Source organism: Elephas maximus, chromosome 10, assembly GCF_024166365.1.
Source record: "Elephas maximus indicus isolate mEleMax1 chromosome 10, mEleMax1 primary haplotype, whole genome shotgun sequence".
Lineage (NCBI taxonomy): Eukaryota > Metazoa > Chordata > Mammalia > Proboscidea > Elephantidae > Elephas > Elephas maximus.
Window position 1 is genome coordinate 18051320 of NC_064828.1, and position 17373 is coordinate 18068692.

At 40.5% G+C, this 17373-nt stretch overlaps 1 pseudogene; it reads left to right on the forward strand.

The window, feature by feature from the left end:
* The first annotated feature begins 244 nt into the window (after positions 1–244).
* LOC126084408 (28S ribosomal protein S25, mitochondrial-like) lies at positions 245–830 on the forward strand (annotated as a pseudogene).
* Positions 831–17373: the final 16543 nt, after the last annotated feature.

The following is a 17373-nucleotide window of genomic DNA, read 5'->3' on the forward strand; positions in this document are numbered from 1 at the left end:
TTCGACGGTTAGGACTGTGATTCCATTATAATCACATAGATGATGGAGTCGAATGGGGGCAGGTCCCCTACTAGAAAAAAAACACACATGTATATATGTATGTTCCACAGAAATAATTTAGCCTGAGGCCTTCATTTAGTAGATGATGAAGACAAGCAGCGTGGGGTCCGCCCCAATGGCGCAGACTTCTCTCCACAGTCCCAGCTCCCCCGCCGCCGGCCCCGCCAGGTCCGCCGCAGCCGCCATGCCCAGGAAGGGCCCCTTCCTTACCTTGCAATACCTGGGCCAGGGTGACGTGGGGTTCAAGCACTCGGTGAAGGCCAATATGGATTTTTTTCCCCAGAAGTTTCAGAAATGGAATTTCAGAACTGGACAGTGAATTGCAACACGCGCGGGAAGCTGGGCGAGGGCGCCCGGAAATCTGTGTTTTTCAGTGTATCTCAGATCCAGTATAAAAATCCTTGGGTACAGATCACCGATGTTTAAGAACATGACGCCATCACCATTCCTACGGTTCTCTTTAGATGCTGGGGAGCAGGTCCTGGTGGGATGTGGAGACCAAGAGCACTAAGAAGATCATGAAGCACTTAAGAAAAAAAAAAACAAAATCTGGGGAAGAGCGAAGAAACTCTCGAGAACGAGCAGCAGGCGAAAAAGAAGCTCTCACCCCGCCCACTTTGACGCCCGGAAGTATTGCCTTGGCGGGAGGGCGTCTGTGAGGTGGAAGGGCAGCTACCCTGCCCAATCCTGGTGCTATTACGCAAGAGATGAGTGGGAAGTACAAAGCGACTCGGAAATCCAGTGCCCACTGCCTTGGCCTCTGGGGCTAGGGGATTGGGCCTGACTGCGAGGAGCTTGGTATGGGGTTCCCTTGGCCACAGGGAAGCCCCTGATCCTGTCTGTCCCCAGAGAGACTCTGGAAATCTGTTTAAGATAAAGGATCCTTTTTACACACCAGTGAAAAAGGACGTTGGGAAGGGAGGAGGGACTGTAGCTGAACTGCTAAATGAGTACCCCTGCACTATGGTGCCAATCAAATGCTTCTTCATCTAGCCTTGGGGTGTGCTATCTGGTCTCAGAGGCAAAGAAGGAAGGCCTGCATGAGGACAGGGCTTTGGGAGGGGAGGTTGTATGGCCGGCTTGTGGACACCCCTGTCTCCATCCTTCTACCCTTTCCCGGCCTCTTTGGCCTCATGTCTTGTTCCAGACCCTGCTCTGGAGAACTGTGAGCTGCAGGGTTGAGTCTGGCAGAGCCCTGTCTGTGGCTGGCAGTGTGGACACTCCTGTATTCAGACCTTTTGGGCATTTTTCAGAAATCCAAAGGCAGCCCTTTGTGTAGTGCTCACCTTCTAAACCGAAGCAGTCCAGCCCTTTCCTCTGGGCTGCCCAGCTGTGGGTGTGCCAGGGCCGGACAAACCTGTGGTGCAGACAGACCAGCCTCACTCAGAGATGCATCCCTTGGCAAGTCAGCCACGCCCAGCCACTGCTGCCCTTATCACTGTGCTCATTAGGTCAGTTTCTAGACCAAAGAGCAAAGGAGAAGGTGCTGCCTCAAGACATGCGCTGAGTGACGTGGTCTGAGGCCTCTGCTCAGCTCTCTTGGTTCGTTCAGCCCTTGGTTAAGACTGGAAGAGGGTGTGATGCACTCCTGAGTGTCTTCCTAGCAGTTCTTTCCTTTTACGACACCGTGATATTGCTGTCACTTTAGTTATGCTGTGTTATGGATTGAATTTTGTCCCCCCAAAATAGTGTCAACTTGGCTAGGCCATGATTCCCAGTATTGTGTGATTGTCCACTATTTTGTCATCCGATGTGATGGTGCTGCAAATCCTATCTCTATGATGTTAATTAGATGGGATTAGTGGCAGTTGTGTTAATGAGGCAGGAATCAATCTACAAGATTAGAATGTCTTTTAAGCCAATCTCTTTTGACTTATAAAAGAGAGAAGGGAGCAGAAAGACAGAGGAACCTCATACCACCAAGAAAGCAGTGCTGGGAGCACAGTGCATCCTTTGGACCCAGGGTCGCTGCGATGAGAAACTCCTCGACCAGGGACAGATTGATGACAAGGACTTTCCCCCAGAGCCCACAGAAAGAGAAAGCCTTCCCCTGGAGCTGGCACCCTGAATTTGGACTTCTAGCCTCATAGACTGTGAGAGAATAAATTTCTCTTTGTTAAAGTCATCCACTTGTGGTATTTCTTTTATAGCAGCACTAGATAACTAAAAATTGCTAATTTCAGCCTTCAGAGGCACAGTCAGAGCCCTCTAGGGCCACTGTATGAGCAGGTTTATTTAGTCAAGAGTGAAGGACCAGCTGGATCAGAACCGTGGAGACTTAGTCAAAACTTTACCTTATGGGACACCCCAAGGCAGTGGGAAAGGAATTTAAAAAGGATCAGCATCAATGGCCCAACAACATCAACATTCATCAACATTTATCAACATTCATCAACATTCATCAACAACAGATGAATGGATAAACAAAATGTGGTACATACACACAATGGACTATTACTCAGCCTTAAAGAGAAATGAACTTTGAAAACATGCTTAACAAATAAAAGCAGACACAAAAGGGCACATAGCGTATGAAATATCTAGGCATGTGTATAGAGGTTTAAGTTTATTAGTAGTTATTAATAACCACACGGGTAGATGAAAACAAAAAGGGAGGAGAAAAAGGGGATTCGTTGCTTAGGGGACATTAAGCTTTTGTTCAGGATGATGGAAAAATTTGGATACAGATAATGGTGATGGTATGCATGATAAACACAATGTCACAGAATTATACATGGGGAAGAATGTTGAAATGGCAAATGTTTTGTTACACATATTTTTACCACAATCAAAAACAAAAAAGGATCAGGATGGTGGTGCCGAGAATCAAAAGAGTAGGCTGAAGTGTTCGTTCCTCTGCTGCCTGGAGCCTTGGTCACATCCTGAAAGCTCTGGCCTGTTTCCTTATCTATAAAATGGGAATGAAGGTGCTGTCTGCCACCTGGGGAGCTGGCCAATGAAATTCTATGAAACTAGAAAGGGTTTTATATAAATGGTGGAGATTATTTCGATGCTAAAGAGAAAAAACTGAGGATGAAACCAAGGCTTAGAAAGTATAGGTAGGTCGACCAAGCCTAGTGAGCGAGAAAGCCAGAACTGGATCCCAGGTCTCCTGGATGGTCTTTCACGTACAGACATTTATTGAGCATTCAGTATGTATGGGACCTGGTTTCGGGTGCTCAGGTTGGTTACTACAGCAAGCAACAGCAACTATACCACTTCTTTTCATGATATTGCTTCTTAGATCAAAACAGATTGTGTTCTGGGCCCCTTCTCTTAAATAGCTTCTGTTTTTCACCATCTTTCCTTACTGGAAACAATGAAAAAAATCTCATTTCCTCTTGCTCTTCATTGCTTTCCCACCTGCCCATTGATTCGGATGTTGTTGTGTGCTACCCTGTCAGTTCCAACTCACAGTGACCTCATGTGACAGAGTAGAACTGTCCCCATAGGGTTCTTTTGACAATAATCTTTATGGAAGCAGATTGCCAGGTCTTTCTCCCATGGAGTTGCTAGGTAGGTTGGAACCACCAACCTTTTGGTTAGCAGCCAAGTGCTTAATTGGTATGCCACCAGGACTCCTTGATTCTGACATTAAAACAAAACAAACAAAACCAAACCCATTGCTGTCGAGTTGACTCTGACTCTTAGCAACGCTATAGGACAGAGTAGAACTACCCCATAGGGTTTCCAAGGAGCAGCTGGCGGATTTGAACTGCCAACCTTTTGGTTAGCAGCCTGAGCTCTGACATTAGCATTTCTAAAATCCATATGAAAAGTGATAGCTCTGGTAGACACACAGCCCCAGGACATGCACTTAACATTCAGAAGGCTTTTGAATGGGTAGGGATATCTTCACCATATGGGAAGCACGTTTTAAGTGGACAGATAAAAATAAACACCTCGATTTAGTAGTAATGATGCCCCATTTACTACTTTGATTGGAGGGAGGAACATTTATATGTAAAGACCAGAAATTATTTAAGAAGTGTTTTCCCAAGAGAGAACGAAAATAAAAGGATGGACACTAAATTTAGCCTTGGTTTATAGAAAAACATCAATGTTTCACTTGTTAACTATATGACCTTTGGAAGTTCACTCAATTTCTCTGTGTCCTAGTTTCCTAATTTGTAAAATATGAATGGGAACTAGACAACCTCTATTGAAATCATTTATAATTCCTAAAGGACCGGGCAGTGTTTCCTTCCATTGTAGATAGGGTTGCTACGAGTTGGAAATAACTCGACAGCACCTAACAACACAACAGTCTTACTATGGTCTTAGAAGGACCTGAAAAGCCAATGAAATATAAACTCTATTAAACCCCTTGCTGTTGAGTTGATCCTGACAGGACAGAGTAGAACTACTCCATAGGGTTTCCAGGGCTGTAATCTTTACAGAAGCTGCCTGCCCCATTTATCTTCTGCAGAGTGGCTGGTGAGTTTGAACCACCAACCTTTTGGTTAGCAGCTGAATGCTTAACCACTGCACCACCATGGCCCTTTATCAAATCGATTCCAGTTTCAAAATTCTATGCTTTTAGGCTAGCAAGTGGTTTGATGGCTTTATTCAGAGGTGAATAGCATGCATTTTACTATTTGTACGCAGATTCTAGATACTGATGTTTATTAAACCAATCAGGTTTCTACGAAAACAAGGTGCTTTGTCTCTCAAGGCTAGAATTACGATGGGCTGTTGCTATTGTTTTTAAAATATGTATTTAGATAGCCAAAAACATCTCACACTGGCCTCATATGGAAAAATGTCACCCCTCCACACTGTTTCTTTGCCCCTCCCCATATTAGAAGGGTAAGATGTGGTTTGGATACAGATATGCATATTATTCAGAGTTCTTCGCTTTTCATTCCACGAAAATCTAAGAAAAGAAGAATGGAAAGGCATTTCTTTTTTGCTCACTGGATGGCTCCAGTATGCCTACCTGATTAATTTTTTTAGGCCTGCTCTTATTTCTTTATGACCTGGCACATAGGTCAGTATATGTTGCAGCCCTGGCAGCACAGTGTTTAAGATGTTAGTTGCTAACAAAAAAGCTGGCAGTTTGAATCCACCAGCTGCTCCTTGGAAACCCTAGGGGGCAGTTCTACTCTGTCCTATGGGGTCCCTGTGAGTCGGAATTGACTTGACGGCAATGGTTTATATATATACATATACATATATATTTTGTCTGGTAACAGAACATTTTAGTATTGAATTCTGTAAAAAAAAGATCTTGGACCCAGCATTCTCACACTGCTGTGTGTTCCCTTGACTACCAGAAACAGCAATGCCTTGATGGGCCCTAGAAAGGACAGACAGCATGTGAAATGTGCCAGTTCCCAGAAAGAACATCCAGCCCCTATGGCTGGATTCTGGATAGGCGTTCCTGGAAGCAACCACTCAGGAGTGCTACTTTTAGCAACAATAGCAGGTCAGATATGATGCTCCAGTCAGGACATGGTGTTGTATCTTTTCTAAGTCTCTGGAATAAGCCACTGTTTGAGGGTACTTTCTGAGCTGATAGTGAATGCTAATCTTCATGTAACATAGCTGTCAGTGTTTTCTCATCATAAAAGTACAGTGTTGACCTCAAAAGTGTTCTGGAGTGGCAACTCGGCAGTGAGCATAGAAAATCTTAAAAATACACAAAATTTTTCTCAGTAATTTCACCTCGAAGAATTTGTCCCAAGGAAATAAACGCGTACTGTAATATCTGCACATAGGAAACACGCAATAAATGTTAGCTATTGTTACCGAGCTAGTCATCACAGCATTATTTATAATGACAGATACTTAGATCAAACCTAAAGTGTCCAAGAAAAGGAGAGTGATTAGCTTAATAAATGGTATCATGCCTATATAATAGAATACTAGGCCGCCATTAAAAAGTACGTCAGTGGTTTCCAAATTTTGGTGTGTGTCAGAATTGCCTGAGGAACTTGTTAAAAATGAAATCACCCAGGTCCCATCCAAAATATCTAAGGATAATTGTAAAGTCCTGTAGGTAAGAGGGAGCCTTGGTGGCACAGTGGTTAAGTGCTCAGCTGTTAACCAAAAGGTCGGCAGTTCGAATTCACCAGCTGCTCCTTGGAAACCCTATGCGGTAGTTCTACTCTGTCCTATAGGTTTCCTATGAGTTGGTATCGACTCGATGGCAATGATTTGTCTTTTTTTTTTTTTTTTTTTAATGCAAAAGAGAAGTTGGGCTTCACATAAACTCAATATATGTTATGGCAGGAATATTAATTTTAGAATATTTAAGGGTTGTTACGTATGCCAAAGACTTGCTGACTTTTCTTGACCAGCCTGTCTCTCAATCAGTTCGTTTCAAAAGGACCCTCCAGGTCTTTGAAAATCTTCCTGACTGGAAGCTATATCTCATTCCATAAAGTTTTCTTTAAATGAGCATCATTATACAATTCCTTCTCCTCCATCCTCCAAATTATGCCACTTGATGTATGTTTTCCTTCAAGAGGAAGAGTCAATTTGCAGTAATACTTACAGCTGGGACTATATTTCTATACGCCTTCTCTGTGAGTGTTTTCGTAACCTCTACACTGGAATGAAATGTAGTTGGAAGGCTGTAGTTTAATATAGTAAAAACATTTAACTATCAACTCTGAAGGTTGTTCCAGCCTCAAGATAAACAATTATTTATATATAGTTTCTTTTTTGCTCAAAGAAATATAAACTCTCAGAAAATGGCCAACACAGGATTTGTTTTCTTGCAGATGACACATTGATTCAAAGAGCAATAAAATAGCTTGAATTGACATTGAAAATTCCAAGGTCTTCCTTTTTTTCTGGGTGTTCCCTTGCTGTTTCTAATGATTGTCTCAAACCATGGAACTAACCCATCAGTAGCAGAGTGACTCAGAGTACTGATATGTCATGCTCTAAGAAAAGTGTTAAAGTTCTAATTTCTCATTCCTTCCCACACAGCAGCTTCCCTAATAACAGCAGCTTACAATTATATAATGCTTATCTGTGCCAATTTACATAGGTAAAGCAGCTATGTATCTACCTATTTACTTCTCAAACCTGCACAGTGGTTCTACCATTCTTCATCCCTGTTATGGACTGAATGGTGTCCCCCCAAAATGTGTGTCAACTTGGCTGATTGCCAGTACTGTGTGATTGTCCACCATTTTGTCACCTGATGTGATTTTCCTGTGTTGTAAATCCTGTCTCTATGATGTTGATGAGGTGGGATTAGTGGCAGTTATGTTAATGAGGCAGGACTCAATCTACAAGATTGGGTTGTGTCTTGAGCCACTCTCTTTTGAGACATAAAAGAGAGAAGCAAGCAGAGAGACATGGGGAATTCATACCACCAAGAAAGTAGTGCCAGGAGAAAAGCGTGTCCTTTTGACCAGGGCTCCCTGCTCTGAGGAGCTCCTGGACCAGGGGAAGATTGATGACAAGGACCTCACTCCAGAGTTCACAGAAAGAGAAAGCTTTCCCCTGGAGCTGATGCCCTGAATTTGGACTTCTAGCCTACTAGACTGTGAGAGAACAAACTTCTGTTTGTTGAAGCCATCCACTTGTGGTGTTTCTATGAATAGCAGCACTAGATAACTAGACAGTCCCCATTTTACAGATGAGAGAACCTCATTTCAGAAAGGTTAAGACACTTGGCCAAGGTCACACAGTTACACATACATAATTCATAAGGATTTGAACTCGAACATTCTGAGTCATCACACATGACCTCTAAACCTTAGGGCTGAGTCATTTGCTCCAACTGCTGGAGAAGCTACAGGTGAAGGACTGAAAGGGACTGAGTGATAGAAAGAAGTTTCCTAGGACAAAAAAAAAAAAAAAAAGAGTCCTGGAGGTTGCAAAGTAAAACTAGGAGAGAAGGAGCCTGATCAGAAATCCTGGTCACCTGTGCCTCTGACAGGCTAAGGACCTTTATTTAGTTCCAGTTCTTAAATTCCTGGGAAAAGATTCATATTGGCCCAACTTGGTAGTACCGTGCTTAGATCGATAAACATTATCCATTGGGAGGGTCAAATTTTACAAATTTGAGTGATGAGTACGGTGATTCCATTCCATTTTTATTTTTCTGAAACCCAGTTCCTTCTTCTCCAAAAAGTAGATGATAATAATACCATCTTAATCATGTTAAATAAAATAATAGATGCACGGCAAGCACAGAGAAACCTTAACTGCCGTCTACTCTGTTCCCCCCTCAAAAGCAAAGAAAGAACTTTCAGATCCTTGAACTGACTAACTTGAATAAACAGATCTCTGAGTAAACTTTCTTTAGGACTGGAAAACAAAACAAAGCAAGACAACAAAACAAAAACCTGTATTTGTAAACACTGGTTTCTGTAATTTTGAATATTCTCTCCTATTGCTCTTTTCATTTGTTACATTCTTCTTCCTCCTGCTCCTCTTCCTCCTCCTTGTTCATTTTCCCCTTCATTTCTTAGTACAATGCTTTTTGAAAAACTCCAGCTTTGACCTGGCTAACTAAGAAAGAAGAAGAGGAAGTTTCTACTGAGGTCAAGAAATCTATGGAAAGCAAAGTGCCCTAGGGGATACCCCAGCTGCAAAACAAAAACACAAAAAAGCTGGCTGAGCTGGGAGATGAATATTCTAGAGGGAGGAAGTGTGTGGACAGTGAAAATTGCAGATTCTTTCCAGCTTGGATTGACTTTCCCAAGTTCCACTTTGTTTTTGCAGTTGATTTCCTTTACTAGAGAAGGTTTTTTACTCAGGCCCCCTTGTATTTCCATTTGTACTCCCTTAGAATCACTCCAGTTGTTTCAGGCACTTGTGTCTCACTTACCATCCAAAGTGCTGGTTAGAATAAGACGTCTATGAATCTACCTGTGTGTGAATAGGAAAGGACTGAGCTTTGGGGTGAAAGAGCCTTGGGTTGACCTTCAGCTCTGCTGCGTATTAGATAGGTAACTGCGGCCAGATTATCTAACCTCTCTAACTTTCTACATTTGTAAAATGGGGGTAAGAATAGTAACAACCAGGTAGGATCGTTACGATAATTAAATGATATAATACATCCAAAGCACTAGCATAAAAAAAAAAAAAAAATTGGGGTAAGAATAGTAACAACCAGGTAGGATCGTTACGATAATTAAATGATATAATACATCCAAAGCACTAGCATAAGAGTGAGCCAAAATGATTTATGACTATTTTTTAGCCTATTTTTCTCTTTCCCACCAGTGCCTATTTACTCAGCTTAGTAAGGATTTATTGAGTGAATGATACAAATGAAACAAAGATATTAGTCAGGGGAAAAGATATATTATAGTAAAAGGTTTGCTTCTTTCCAGAGGGTTGAGTAATGTTAATATTCTAGGTTATGTTTTTAGATCCCAACCGGAAACGTAAATATAGAAACATGAAAATAAATACAGAGTAATACGCTACGCAATTGTCATAATGGTTACGATACCTTACTTATATAAATAATTTTGACTCTTAACGACATTAGTAGAATTTCATATTATTACTATTTCATAATCTCATAAGCTTAAAAAAAAAAGGTTGATTTTCATAAAACTAGAATGACTAATTTGAAACATAACAATTCAGTTTTGTCTTAAAGACTGAAAGAATACTTAGATTTGTTTTTCCCTTAAACTAGCAGTTTTTTGGGTAGGCAAGGTCATCTAATCGGTAAGTTTTGGTCTCTAACTGACTAAGTTATTTTAATTCCATGTCGTTACATAAATATTTTTTAAGTACATGCCATGTGGTAGGCAGCTGAGATTCAAAAATGAGCAAGGCACAATTGTAACCCTGGAAAATAAAAATATAACTGCAAACGTGGTGTGTATATGGAAATTGTGCTGTTGAGGAATGTGGTTGTGATCATGTCTGCTTATTATAAGACTAGAGTGCGATAATTCTGATCATTCCTACTGCATCCTGGTTATGGAACTCTGTGTCCGTATTTATTTTTCAGGTCATTGATGTACTAGGTTAGACGGATATTTATTTTCCATCTTGTGAACGACAGTCAAAATTTACGCCCCAGAGTCAAAATCTTGGGTGAGCCATTTGCTAGGGCCCTCAAACTACCTTTCTCTGTCACACAAGCAGTTGTTGTAATCAAATTGGCTCCATGCCTAGAGCAGGCTGTGTGACTCAGTGACAGTTGCAATCAGAGCATGGATTTGGAGACAAAGAAGTCATAGATCAGGAAATTACAGTGACGATGGCCAGTTGGGATTGGATGGTTTCATATGAGTTGAGGTTTTTTTTTTTTTTGGTAAAGATTTTTTTCCTTTTAAATATCATTCATCAAAGACACATCGAATCTTGTTCCTTTTGCATTAGATTTGAACAATTTTCTGTACTAGTAATACTTTATTCAGCAGCAGACCTCATTCTGTACTAAGGGACAACTCCAAATATTGTAACAACCATGAAGTGTTAACAATTATTTTAGATTCACGCTTGGTAGGTTGAGGTTGTATATGCCCACTCTCACTTGAATTAGATCTTTAATTTTGACTTCCAACCCAGGCTAGATTCATTTTTTTCTGGGAACAATAACTGAATTAATTGGCAAGGGAAATCTCAAAGCAAAAATTGTCAAATATTTTAAAGTGCTCAACATGTAAGTTTTTGTTAAAAAAAAAAAAGGTCAAGCATTTACATTTCCTATCAATCTAGTTATCAATATTACAAATGTACATGGCAAATGATAATAAACATTTTTATTGATTTGTACCTATTGGTCCACTTTACAGGGAGGGTGTCTATAAACAATTAAGGAGGGATGAGTAAGAGTAGAGATTGTGGAGGTAATAACACAATTATTTCTTCTTTTTCAGTTACATCAGGCATATGGTAAAACAAGATGGAAAAACTCTGGTAACATCCAGAGATAACATCCTTAACTGTGGTTGGGTAGCTGTGTTGTACTATGTTGTACTCCAGTGAAACCTGGAGCCAATAAAAGAGAAAAGCACTAGATTTTAAAATAGTACCTGTCATTGACTGAATTGTGTCCCCCCAAAATATGTGTCAACTTGGTTAGGCCATGATTCCCAGTAACGTGTGCTTGTCCTCCATTTTGTGATTTTCCTATGTGTTGTAAATTGAAATCTGTGGTTAAAAGGTATTAGGGTGGGATGTAACACTCTTGCTCAGGTCATATCCCTGATCCAACGTAAAGGGAGTATCCCTGGGGTGTGGCCTGCACCACCTCTTATCTTACAAGAGATAAAAGGAAAGGGAAATAAGCAGAGAATTGGGGACTTCCTGCTATCAAGAAAGCAGTGCCAGTAGCAGGGCGTGTCATTTGGACCCAGGGTTCCTGTGCAGAGAAGCTCCTAGTCTAGGGGAAGATTGATAAGAAGACCTTCCTCCAGAGCCAACAGAGAAAGCCTTCCCCCGGAGCTGATGCCCTGAATTTGGACTTCTAGCCTACTAGACTGTGAGAAAATAAATTTCTCTTTGTTAAAGCCATCCATCAACTTTTGGTATTTCTGTTATAGCAGTACTAGATAACTAAGACAGTATCCTCACATAAACAATATATCAGGGTGGATGGAAGCAATTAGTTCATGCTGTACAGGGGAAATGTGTATAGCACCGTAACATTGAATGCCAGGGTTCTATAGGAGGAAATTTGAAAAAACCCTAGAAAGAGGCCTGAAGGATTATAATGCAATTTGAGACAGACAAAATTATGTGAGGATTAGGTTACATCACCCTAAAGTGAAGAGGTATTACTTGAGGAAAAATCGAAATGGCTGTTATATCAGATTTAGTTGGCCAAGTACTTGAAATGAACAGACTTGTATGACCATATACTTATGTCAGATTCTCTAATCCCAAGGTATGTATGCAATCATTGATTTTATTTTTCATGCTTTTTTCCTCCCAAAGGAATCTTGTTTTATAATTGTTCATCGTTTGAAGATAAAATTGTCTGCATTGAACAAGTTCTCTTCTCTGTGGAAATAGTTGCCAACTGTTTCACCTGCACAATTATTATTCAACAAATACTTACTAAGCACATTTCATGTGCCAGGCATTTTTCTAGGGTCTTGAGATACAATGGTGAACAGAATACACAAAGATGTCTCACCTTGTGGAATTTATATTATAGTATGGTGTGATAGACTAGAGCCATGGTGGTGCAGTGGTTAAGAGCTTGTCTGCTAAACAAGAGGTCAGCAGTTCGAATCCACCAGCTACTCCTTGGAAACCCTAGGGGGCTAGCTCTCCTCTGTCCTATAGGGTCGCTATGAGTCAGAATCGACTTGAAGGCAATGGGCTTGGTTTGGTTTTGGTTTATGGTGTGATAGAAAATAAACACTAAGCCCAGTAAATAAGTAAGTTAAATAGTATGGAAAAAATCAACTAGTAGAGCAAAGTAAAAGGATTCAGGAGTGTTGAGGGGATGGTGTTGTAATTTTAAGTAGAGTGATCATGGTAGACCTCGTTGAGAACGTAACAGATGAGCAAAGACTTAAAGAAAATGAAGGAGTTAGCCACGTGGCTATCTGGAGAAAGAGCATTTCCAAGAAGAAACAGTCAGTGCAAAGGTCCTGAGGTCACTGTTTTCTTGCGGCCCACTCCCTTCCATATCCACGGGGTATGGCATGCTATTCATAAGGAGGTTATTGTACTCTGCTTTATGGAATTGGGAGAGAGATACATCTTTCTTAGCTTTCTATCCAGGGTTCTAACCCTTAATGCTTCAAATATCCCTAACTTATATGGCTCAGCAACTGGCTGTTATAAACCTCGACCTTATTTTATGCATTTTGCCTGCCTCTTTTTTTTTTTTTTAATTTTTATTGTGGTTTAAGTGAAAGTTTACAAATGAAGTCAGTCTCTCACATAAAAACTTATATACACCTTGCTACATACTCCCAATTACTCTTCCCCTAATGAGACAGCCCTCTCCCTCCCTCCACTCTCTGTTTTCGTGTCCATTTCGCCAGCTTCTAACCCCCTCCACCCTTTCATCTCCCCTCCAGGCAGGAGGTACCAACATAGTCTCAAGTGTCCACCTGATCCAAGAAGCTCACTCCTCACCAGCGTCCCTCTCCAACCCACTGTCCAGTCCAATCCCTGTCTGAAGAGTTTGCCTGCCTCTTCTATGTGCATAACATAGGAGACCAATCTGATAATGGAGTATTAATTTTTTTTTTTTCTGTTAAACTGAAAAGCTTTAGAAGGGACAATTGTTACTCACCATCTATTTACTAACTATAAAATGGATGCACCTTGATGATAACTATTGTCTCTCCAGGAATTTAGCCGATAAAATTGGCAGCCGTGTAACTAGATAGTAAGTGAGTATGGGACACACACACATCATTTTCTCTTTGTGGCATTGTCATGATTGAATTAAGTCCCGCCAAAAATATGTGTATCAACTTGGTTAGGCCATGATTCCCAGTATTTTGTGGTTGTCCTCCATTTTGTGATTGTAATTTTATGTTAAAGAGGATTAGGGTAGGACTATAACACCACCCTTACCCATGTGAGATCCTTGATCCAACGTAAAGGGAGTTTTCCCAGGGTATGTGGCCTGCACCACCCTTTATCTCTTAAGAGATAAAAGGAAAGAGAAGCAAGCAGAGAACTGGGGACCTCATACCACCAAAAAAGCAGCACTAGGAGCAGAGCACGTCCTTTGGACACAGGGTCCCTGCGCCTGAGAAACTCCTCAACCAGGGGACGATTGAGGACAAGGACCTTCCTCCAGAGCCAACAGAGAGAGAAAGCCTTCTCCTGAATTTGGACTTGTAACTTACTAGACTGTGAGAACATAAATTTCTCTTTGCTAAATCCATCCATTTGTGGTATTTCTGTTATAGCAGCACTAGATGACCAAGACAGGCATTTTCCCCTAAAATCTATTCTCTAGTAATATCCAAGTTATTGTATTGATAAACCAAAACCAAACCCACTGCCATTGAGTCGATTCCAGCTCATAGCGACCCTATAGGACAGAGTAGAATTCCCCCATAGGGTTTCCAAGGCTGTAAATCTTTATGGAAGCAGACTGCCACATCTTTCTTCCTCGGAGCAGCTGGTAGATTCAAACCGCCAACCTCTGGGTTCGTGGCCGAGTGCTTTAACCACTGCGCCATCAGGGCTCCTATTGTATTGACAAGTGTTTATTAAGCAAGTGCAGATATAAGAAACTCTGTTTCAGGCCAAATAACAAACTCTGGAATAAAGCCTTTCTGTGGCATTGTTGCATCATTGATATGAATGAATGATGATAAATTATGAGTTTGTACATATTAACAATTAAATGCACACACATACACATGCACACGTACACATGTATAAGAAAAAAGGTGACTGTGATTCCAGTCTGGAAAATGCGGCCCCAAATTAAAAGCACACAAACCCTTTGCCCAGACAGAGAGTACATTTCTCAGGCAAACCATAGTGATCTCTCACAAATGTTTACTGAGCGCCGATTCTTGATGGATACTGTGGCAAGGACCCTTGTTTCAGCTTAGAACTTGGGGTAATTCTGCTTCTAGGGGCAGCACAATATAAAAACAACAACAACAATAACAGCCATCATGCACTGAGTGCTTATGTCTTACCACTGCTGCTATAACAGAAATACCACAAGTGGATGGCTTTAACAAAAAGAAATTTATTCTCTCACAGTCTAGTAGGCTAGAAGTCCAAATTCAGGACATCAGCTCCAGGGGAGGGCTTTCTGTCTTTGTGGGCTCTGGAGGAAGGTCTTTGTCATCAATCGATGAACTGGATTATAAAATTTTTAGTGGATGTAGGATACTAAGATTTTTACTATATACCAATATTTTCTACAAGAAAGAATATTCCACATATCCTACAACAACAAAAATGAGTCAGTGAAGTTGGTTGTTGCAACAACCAATGTAAAATTCTGTTTATCTCCCACAAGAAAAATATTCACGTTCACCAATTTTTCTTTAAAAGGCTCACCCTTCAGTTTTGATGCTTGTTTTATAATAAATGCTATGATTATAAATGAACAAATGAAAACATGTCATAAACGAAAATTTAATGATCAAAAAATGAATCGCTATATTTTATTTTTAGATAAATCTTCCATCTCTAACATGTTATAATTAAAAACATTTCTTTTTCAGTGCAGGGTCGAAATGACTCTCTATGCCGCTAATCCCACTTCATCAACATCACAGAGATAGGATTTACAATGTAGGAAAATCACATCAGATGATGAAATGGTGGACAATCACACAATACTGGGAATCACGGCTCAGCCAAGTTGACAGATATTTTGGAGGTACACCATTCAATCCATGGCACCAGAGAATGCACAAAGTACATGTCCTTGCATTATTACATCGTTTAATCCTATGCAGTGTGTACTTTTACTAATAACAGAAGAGAAAATTTCTGCTAGAGCTCAGAGCTATCAAATTTTAGATCTAGGATTCACACCCAGGTATTCTTTCTCTAAGGTTTGTAGGCTAATCCACTGCATTGTGTTGCTTGAGAAGGATCTCAAAAGCAGTGTGAAAATACTAGAAAGAGCAGTAGGTTTGGAGTCAAATGAGACCTGGATTTAAATCTTATTTCTGGCTTTTCTGTAGCCATGGGCTAGTTACTTAACCTTTGACACTCATTTCTTGATAATATCTACTTTGCCAAATTATCATAAGATAGGAGACAATGTATGTGCCTGGCATGTGGCCCATATTCAATAAAGACAGTTGATGTGATTCAACTGTTATCTATGAGTCTAAACAGAGTCATAGAGGAGGAAAGCTATGCCAAACTGACTGTACCTAATTTTTCCTTCTCTCATTAACCAGGGCTACTGATAGCTACTGCATAACTTGTTCATAGAATCGAATCTACTTGCTAGGGGAAAGAAGACCTTCTGTATTTAGTAGCTTCTTTTGCACAGCTTAGAAAATGAAGCCCGTTTCTTTAATTTACACCAGAGCCCTTGGCAGAGCCTAAAACCTTCCTCTAGAGGAAACAGGCAACAAGCTAAAGTCCCAAGCAGGGAGGAACAATCAGCTAATTCATGAACTAACGTTGTACCTATAGCATACTCTTTTGGGCAGGGATAGTCATTCGTTAGTTTAAATAACACCAAACCAATATTATCAATGTCCCTAGAGAAAGTGCTGTTTAAAGGTAAGTTAAGCCATTAATTACAAAATAAAAATTCAGAGAAACTTGGTATACCAAGAGACTTTAGGATTTACATAGGGGATTTTGCAATAAAAAAAAAAAAAGCAAAACAAGTTATTACCCTGAACAATAAAATTATAAACAGGATCCTCACTAATGAATAAGCTAGTGATTTTTAAGGAGCTAATATTAAAGTCGGAGCCTGGGTGACACAGTAGTTAAGAACTGGGCTGCTAACCAAAAGGTTGGCAGTTCTAATCCGCCGGGTGCTCTTTGGAAACTCTATGGGCCAGTTCTACTCTGTCCTATAGGGTCGCTATGAGTAGGAACCAACTCGAAGGCAACAGGGTTTGTTTTGTTTAAATATTAAAGTCAGCGCAGGAAGGGATTTCAGAGCTTATTTATTCAAAGGCCTCTTTTTGTTTTTCAGGTTAGAAACTGAAACCCAGAGAAGGGAAGTTGTGTGGCCAGCTCCATACAATATAGTAAATTATACCTCATCTTGATTTTTCTCCCGGATGAGGTGATGGGCCTTGGTGAGAAGAGTGTGTAGGGGTTCTTAAAGCCAGGGGCCTTGCTAAATTTAGATTTGGCTTCTGCTTATGTAATTTTCCTTGCATTTTCAATTATTTATACAAATATATTATTTATATATGTCTGGAACTTGTGCTTTTAGCACTCAATAAACAGGAATAATTTATAGGGTTATGGAGTACTTCCTGTCCTTACCTTTCAGGGTATGTTCTTTTGCATTGTTAATTAATTGTTATATTTCAGCCCTGTGCAGCTTCCTTTCCCAGCAGTCTTGCGGTGATACTTAACTAGCTGGGGGCAGCTATGATAAAAAAAAAAAAAAAAAATGATAGCATCTACCTTTATCTTCATATTGACTTTCCAAAATCCAGGTTAACTATACTGCTAGCCATCTCCCATGCACAGCTGGCACTGTGGGCTTGGTGGCAGGACCCAGCAGCTCATAATTCTTAGGTAGGGTGAGACCCCACAGAAAGAGGAAGCAGGCTACCAGTACTTAATGCAAGTTGCCTTGGTTTCAAGTTTCTTTTTCGCCTCTGATTTTTTTTTTTTTTTTTAATCTAGTTCTTGACATACTCTTTCCCCCACCCTCCCTCATCATCTTTTTCCTTCTCCTGCTTTGCGTGGACTTCAGTTACCTTTGTTCCCCTGGTTGTACCC